Here is a 7,240-nt window from a genome sequence, read left to right on the forward strand (position 1 = left end):
TCCTGTGGCAAGATGAGATCAGCAACATAGAGAGATGACCATGAACGAACAACCCATATCGGTATATGCAATGTAACAAAATAGGGCCAGTTTTGCTCTAACCAGCTCAACTTGTTTAACCAAAACAAAAGGGTGTCCAGTAGAGTTAAATGGCTCCAGTGTCAGGAAACAAAACAGCCCTGACTATGTAATTAAGACACTTAATCAGCGCAAAAGCATGACAAGCCAACAGGAGAAATACACTAGTAAAGAGATAGAAGACAAGAGTGTAGACGTGTGAAGATACAGTACTTGACCGGTGTCATTAATGAGTTATTACCATTCATTATGTCATTGATGATTTTAATAAGTGTGTAGCCTATCACATGCACTATTCCTGGATATCAAATTGGAGGCCATCATTTTATTACAAGGTTGTAACTAGTGGGATAACATGTACAGCCGATGCAGTGCATGCTTGTTGTAGTTAGCCCAGCTATCTAGCTAGCTAACTTGACCCAACTGATGTAGCTAGAAGGGCCTAATCAAATTGAACAGCGTAATCTGGCCAGGCTGCCCATCTGTCAAGTGTGTTGCAGATCTTCATTGACAACAACAGAACTAGAGTTAGCACAACGGCGAAATCAGCTAGACAGCTAGTGACTGACTGGTTTACGAGATAACTGGCTGGCGAGCTAAGGACTTCACAGCCCACATTGCACCTGCTTAGTCAGTGTCCATTCAGTTTGCTATCTGACGTTAACGTAGCTAGATAACTTAACATTCCTGCTAATTTGGCTACCTAGCTAGACATACATTTGTAAACAATGACATGTACTAGCCATGCAAAATACTTCAAACAAATACATTTTTCGAACCTATATTGAAAGGAATTGTTGTCCCATTAGGGCGAGCCAATCCATAGACGTATTTGTGTTGCCTTTAAAGCCCCGACGTTATGATACAAACCCCCTACTCAGTTGGAGAATTAGGGTCCGGACCTTGATTTGGGTTGTAGAAACGAGGGATATCAGCCCTTGACGAGAACAGGAAAAATCAAAAATCTAACAGTAATCTGCACCGCACGGTCATGTTGTCAACAAGGCATCATGATGCATTGTTCAGAAACATACATATATTTTCCATAAAATATATGTTCGAATTTTCAAAATAGTTTTAATTGCATCACCGACCAGTGTGAAAACACAGAATCCTTACCAGAGAGAAAGAGGCAAATCGAGAAGTTTTACTCGTTTAAAATCTGTCCACGAAAATAAAAGAACGAAGTGAGGAAATGTTGTATGGAGGTTAATTATAGTGTCGAATTTGGTTGAAAAAAATGGAATTGCTGAGGCTTATTTGATCGAATATTAATTTCTTATTGTTACAATGCACTGATATAATTGGACGCACGTGTCATTTCGGGGGAAAAAAACGACTTTATATCAGGTTGTGCCTGTTGTAGAGATAGAGGATTGATCATGGATATAACCTGATTTAGCATGTACTTAGCCAATTTATTATTATTATTTTAACTTGGGAAGTCAAGTAAGAACTAATTCAAATTCGTATTTACAATACCGCCAAACCCGGACGATGGTGGGCCAATTATGCTGCGCTCTATGGGACTCCCGATCATGGTCGGATGTGATATAGCCTGGATTCGAACTAGGGACTGTAGTGACGCCTCTTGCACTGAAATGCAGTGCCTACGACCGCTGCTGCCACTTGGTAGCCCAATAAGGGCTTCCACCATTTTAAAGTAGTCAACTGTGTGGGGATTCCAATACGTTGGAAACAATTAGACAATGAAGACGAATTGACTACTTTAAATGGATAAAAGTTCAATAAAAATAAAAAAAAACCTAAAGGCACTGCCCATGCTGTCAGACGCATAGCTTATATCTATATCATAGCTGTCTATATCTATGACCTGTTGTTCCACACACATCTGTCCTCTCATTGGCTAAAATGGTCCCACCTGATCTCGCCTCCTTCCATATTTTAGGACATGTATTTCCATCTTTAGAGCGGTCACTTGACAATAAAGTAGACAATATTTGACGCTATTCATCCACAGCCACACGTGCTTAATTAATCTACATCACTTTTGTTTTGAGCCGACTTCGCCGTCGGCTAAAACGGATCACCTGGCTCGAACGCAGTTCCAAAACGAATGCCATCAATGCTAACCCGATTCACCCGGGGCGTTAACATAACTCCCTCAATGTCAAGAAGATCTACCAGGAGGCGTGAACAAGGCGAGAAAGCAAATTTAGTTTTTAGACGCGACACGAAATTATGACTAGCAGCTCTGATGCTGCGTTCATGGGATAGTTGGAACTAGGAAACTCTGACATTTCCAACTTGTATAACTACAACCAAAATGTATGAACATGTTAAATTATTATTTGACGTGAGGTCATATTCAGGCCCTGATTGGTCAATAAGCTTATTTTACACGTCAAATCGTGTTATTTGACGTGTATCTTTTTGACACGCAAAGACCCAGACGGCGTTCCAAAAGGAGCAGCGATTATGCTGAGTTCAAATGCTAGTTGAATTGAATAAACTCTGACATTTCCGACTTGCTGATTCGGTGAACACGGGACTTGTATAACTACAACCAGTTAGCAAGTCGTACATTTCAGAGTTTCCTAATTCCGACTAGCATGTGAACACAGCACGAATGAAAGCAGGTCATAAACGCGGATCAAACATCACATACACCATTAACAAAATAGGGTGCAAAACCCCCGTACGGGCCTGAAATTATCACCCAAAGCGAACCTCCAAGCATAACCGACCAGCTTGTTTACAGTTGTACTAAGGTCGGACAGCATTACTGTGGAGCCGGCTCGAGATATGGCTCGGAAAACATACGTCAATCCAGGGATGAGAAATGCAATGTACACCGAATTGTCCCATTATCCCAACTGTTAAACTGAGAAGATTGAACGACTGCAAGAAATAGTAGTTCAATCTTCTTGGTGTAACAGTTGGGATAATGAGACAATGCATATATGCAATATCTGTCATCTCTGGATTGAGGTATGTTTTTTGGACTATATCTCGAAGCGGCTACGAGGTGTTTTAAAGGTGCAATAAGAAGAAATTGCTCCCCCACTTACTGGTTGCAAAAATTCTAATCTTTTGCCTAATTTCAGTTTGTGACAAACCGCAGTGAAATATCTTTTCAATTACCAAAAGATTGTATTTTCAGCTGAGTCTGGTGTAAAAAAAAAAAAAAAAAAGTAAAATATGCAAAAACTAGGCAATGATGTCCTTTATCTACTTCCCCAGAGTCAGATGAACTAGGGGATAACATTTGTATGTCTCTGTGTCCAGTATGAAGGATGTTAGAGGTAGTTTTGAAAGCCAATGCTAACTAGGGTTGGTGCAATGACTGGAAGTCTATGGGTATCTGGTACACAAAGTCTATAGGTATCTGGTACTTCCATCATTGTGATAACGGCAGTTACCAATTGCGCTAGTGCTAATTATATGTGAATTTCTATGTGAATTTGGTGGGGTCACCAGAAAAGTTACATATAGCAGCTTTAATATTTAGAGGAATGCTGTCTGACGCTGCAGCTGTAAGTGAGCGGGTCGGATCTGCTGGCTATTGCAATAGCTAGCTATGCTGTGGGACTTCATGTCCAAAGGTGCAACGTAATACCATCCTATTTGTGCTTTTTCCCAGGCTCAGATGACTGCTAGGTAAAGGTATTGAACAGGAATATGTGGTGGTGGTGGTGGAGGTGTGGTTGAGAGGAGGGATGCTAGTGGTAGAAAACTATTATAATCCTTGTCAGATATTGGACCTGGAGGTGCTGGAGAGGGTGGAGTGCCAGGATAGAAGTAAGGTAATGTGGTGAGGGGATTTTAATGCCCACAATATGCTCTTGGGATGGATGGTTGGAAATTACCAAGTGATGGAAAACCTGATAGAAATGAAAGATCTGGTGTGCCTGAATGATGGCAGAGGGACCAGGATTGATGTAGCCACAGGAAGAGTCTGCCTTAGACCGCACTCTGGTATCTAGTGTGATGGCAGGAATCTGTATGGGAGGAGTCGACAGTAGGGAGTGATCATTACCCCATAGCATGCACAGTAGGCCAGAGGGAGGGGGAGGTGTCAGTGGATGGCAGGTGGGTGTTGGAAGGGAAAAGTTGGATCAATTTCAGGAACTGAGTGAGCAGGTGATGGCTCGTGTGGATATGAGAGGGGATGTGGATAGTATGAATAACTGGGTGAGAACAGCGTTAGTGGGGGCAGCTACTGAGGCTATACCTAAGAGTTCAGGGAGGAGGAAAGCAGTCCCATAGTGGATGGATGAGTGTGGGGCAATGGTGAGGAGTAGGAACAGGGCATTTAGAGTACTGAAAAGGATGCATAACTTCCAACATCTGATTCAGTATAAATAGGCCCAGGCCAAGGTGAGGAGAACTATCCATTAGGCAAAGAGGTAATGTTAGCGTTGGTTCGGTTTTGAATGCACCACTTACCATGGCAGAGGTGAAAGGGGCAATATGTAATGCTGGATTAACTTCACCTGGGAAAGATGATGTGTACTCAGTTATGTTGGCCCATCTTAGGGATGAGTCACTGGATAAGGTATTGGTGTTGTACAACAGAGTCTGGGAGTAGGGGAAACTACCAGGTAGTTGGAAGGAGGCAGTAGTTGTACCAATCCGGAAGCCAGGAAAAGACCCAACAAGGCCAACAAACTATCAGCCAAAAGCTTTAACATCGCATGTACAGTTGAAGTCGGTGTTTTGCATACACTTAGGTTAGAGTCATTAAAACTTGCTTTTCAACCACTCCACAAATGTCTTGTTAACAAACTATAGTTTTGGCAAGTCAGTTAGGACATCTACTTTGTGCATGTCACCATTCATTTTTCCAACAATTGCTTACAGACAGATAATTTCACTTATAATTTACTGTATTCCAGTGGGTCAGAAATTTACATACACCAAATTGAATGTGCCTTTAAACAGCTAAAACGATGTCATGGCTTTAGAAGCTTCTGATTGACGTAGCTAAGCTAATTGACGTAATTTAAGTCAATTGGAGGTGTACCTGTGGATCGATTTCAAGGCCTACTTTCAAACTCAGTGTCTCTTTGCTTGACATCATGGGAAAATTAGAAGAAATCAGCCAAGACCTCAGAAAACAAATGGAGACCTCCACAAGTCTGGTTCATCCTTGGGAGCAATTTCCAAACGCCTGAAGGTACTACGTTCATCTGTGCAAACAATAGTACGCAAGTATAAACACTATTGGACCACACAGCCGTCATACCGCTCAGGAAGGAGATGCATTCTGTCTCCTAGAGATAAATGTACTTTGGTGTGAAAAGTGCAAATCAATCCCAGAACAAAAGCAAAGGACCTTGTAAAGATGCTGGAGGAAACGGGTACAAAAGTATCTATATCCACAGTAAAACTAGTTCTATATTGACATAACCTGAAAGGTCGCTCAGCAAGGAAGAAGCCACTGCTCCAAAACCGGCATAAAAAGCCAGACTACGGTTTGCAACTGCACACGGGGACAAAGATTGTACTTTTTGGAGAAATGTCCTCTGGTCTGATGAAACAAAAATAGAACTGTTTGGCCATAATGACCATCATTATGTTTGGAGGAAAAAGGGGTGCTTTGCTGCAGGAGGGACAGGTGCACTTCACAAAATAGATGGCACCAACTTATTGTGAGAAGCTTGTGGAAGGCTACCCAAAATGTTTGACCCACGTTAAACAATTTAAAAACTTGGAGTATACCCAGGTTTCTTGAGGTATACCTTGACACTAGACTAACCTGAGCACAACACATTGAGAAAGTGTAAGAAGGTGCTAAATGTGATGGCTGTCTGACAGGGAAGGAGTGGTGGGTTGGGTGTTCCTCATTGATCCAAACTGTAATCGACTATGGCAGTATAGCGTATGGTTCGGCAGCCCGGACCTCATTGGAAAGGCTAGATGTCATACAGGAGCAAGGATTCAGAACATGTAGTGGGGCGTTTCGGACGTCCCCAGTGGCTGCACTACAGGTGGAGATGGGGGATATGCCATTGCAGATTAGGAGACAGTAGCAGGCAATGAATTATTGGTTCAACCCACAAGGACATGGGGTGTCTCATCCTGCGAACGGGATTTTACAGGCACGCTGGGAACATGAGAAAAGACAGAACACAAGCTTTGGGTGGGTGGGTAATACCCAGGCGAAGGGGATGGGACTGTATGGAAGGGAGTTTAGTCCAATGGTAGCTATTCCTGTAAATCCACCATGGCTACTCCTGCCTCCAGTAGTAGATCTAGAAATGTTGGAGAGACTACAGAAAGATAGAGAGGGTGTTGATCCATCTGATTTGTTTAAGATACACAGTATGCAGACGTATCAGGATTTTGTTGCCATTTACACAGATGGTTCAAAAGATCCAAGGACAGGACGTACTGGGTCAGCATTTGTAGTGCAGGAATGTGGGGTGGAAGTCAGGAAATGTATAACTGATCATCTAGCTGTATACATGGCAGAGCTGATGACCATACTGTTGGCCTTGCAGTGGGTGGAGGAAGTCAAGCTGACCAGAGTAGTTATTTGCTCTGATTCATGTGCAGTGTTAGAGTCTCATGTCCAGCTCACATAGCAGACAAGACCTGCTTTATGAGGTGCTACAAACCTATGGCAGGATTAGACAGAATGGTTACAGATAAGATTTAATTGCGTCCCAGCTCATATGGGGGTGGAGGGGAATGAGGCAGTTGATTTACTGGCTAAACAAGCACTTAGTAGTGGGGATGTTGATGTTGTAGTTTCAACGAGCAAGGCAGAGGCAAAAAGCCTGATATGGACAGTGATGGTGTAGAGATGTCAGGAGCAGTGGAATAGAGATACTAAGGGCAGGCATTTATTTCAAGTACAAAGGAAAGTCGGGGAGAGGAGGACGGCAGGAAGAGACAGAAGAGAGGAGGCTATATTTACAAGATTATGGGTGGGACACAGCCAGTTGAAAAATACCTTAAATGTGATAGGAAAGCATCCAACAGGAAAGTGTGATTATTGCCAGGAAACAGAGACTGTGGAGCTGGTATTGCTACAGAGTGGGCAGTATCAGAGGGAAAAAGAGCGACTGAGATCTATGAGGGAGAAGGGGATACAGGAAATTAGTTTAAAGAGTATTTTTAAGAAGAACATCATTAGATATAGTCTCACATATATTGTTCTATTTTTTTTAGAGCAACGGGGCTGGCAGGTAGG

General features: G+C 42.6%; 1 protein-coding gene across 9 annotated transcripts in view; it reads right to left on the reverse strand.

The window, feature by feature from the left end:
- agtpbp1 (ATP/GTP binding carboxypeptidase 1) overlaps positions 1 to 7,240 on the reverse strand; it is a 56,482-nt gene that overhangs the window by 48,741 nt on the left and 501 nt on the right. For 2 of the 9 annotated variants that reach the window (XM_042320406.1, XM_042320400.1), the window contains exons 1-2: positions 1,198 to 1,552; positions 858 to 1,015 (exon numbers count right to left, since the gene is read on the reverse strand). The exons of 1 other annotated variant lie outside the window; for it this stretch is intronic. The gene's annotated coding sequence lies outside the window, so the exon portion shown is untranslated. Of the gene's footprint in view, positions 1 to 857; positions 1,146 to 1,197; positions 1,560 to 1,960; positions 2,204 to 7,240 lie in introns of those variants that run through there. 6 more of the 9 variants (XM_042320405.1, XM_042320409.1, XM_042320408.1 and 3 more) reach the window with 6 other exon arrangements.

This window comes from Oncorhynchus tshawytscha, linkage group LG04 (genome assembly GCF_018296145.1).
Source record: "Oncorhynchus tshawytscha isolate Ot180627B linkage group LG04, Otsh_v2.0, whole genome shotgun sequence".
NCBI lineage: Eukaryota > Metazoa > Chordata > Actinopteri > Salmoniformes > Salmonidae > Oncorhynchus > Oncorhynchus tshawytscha.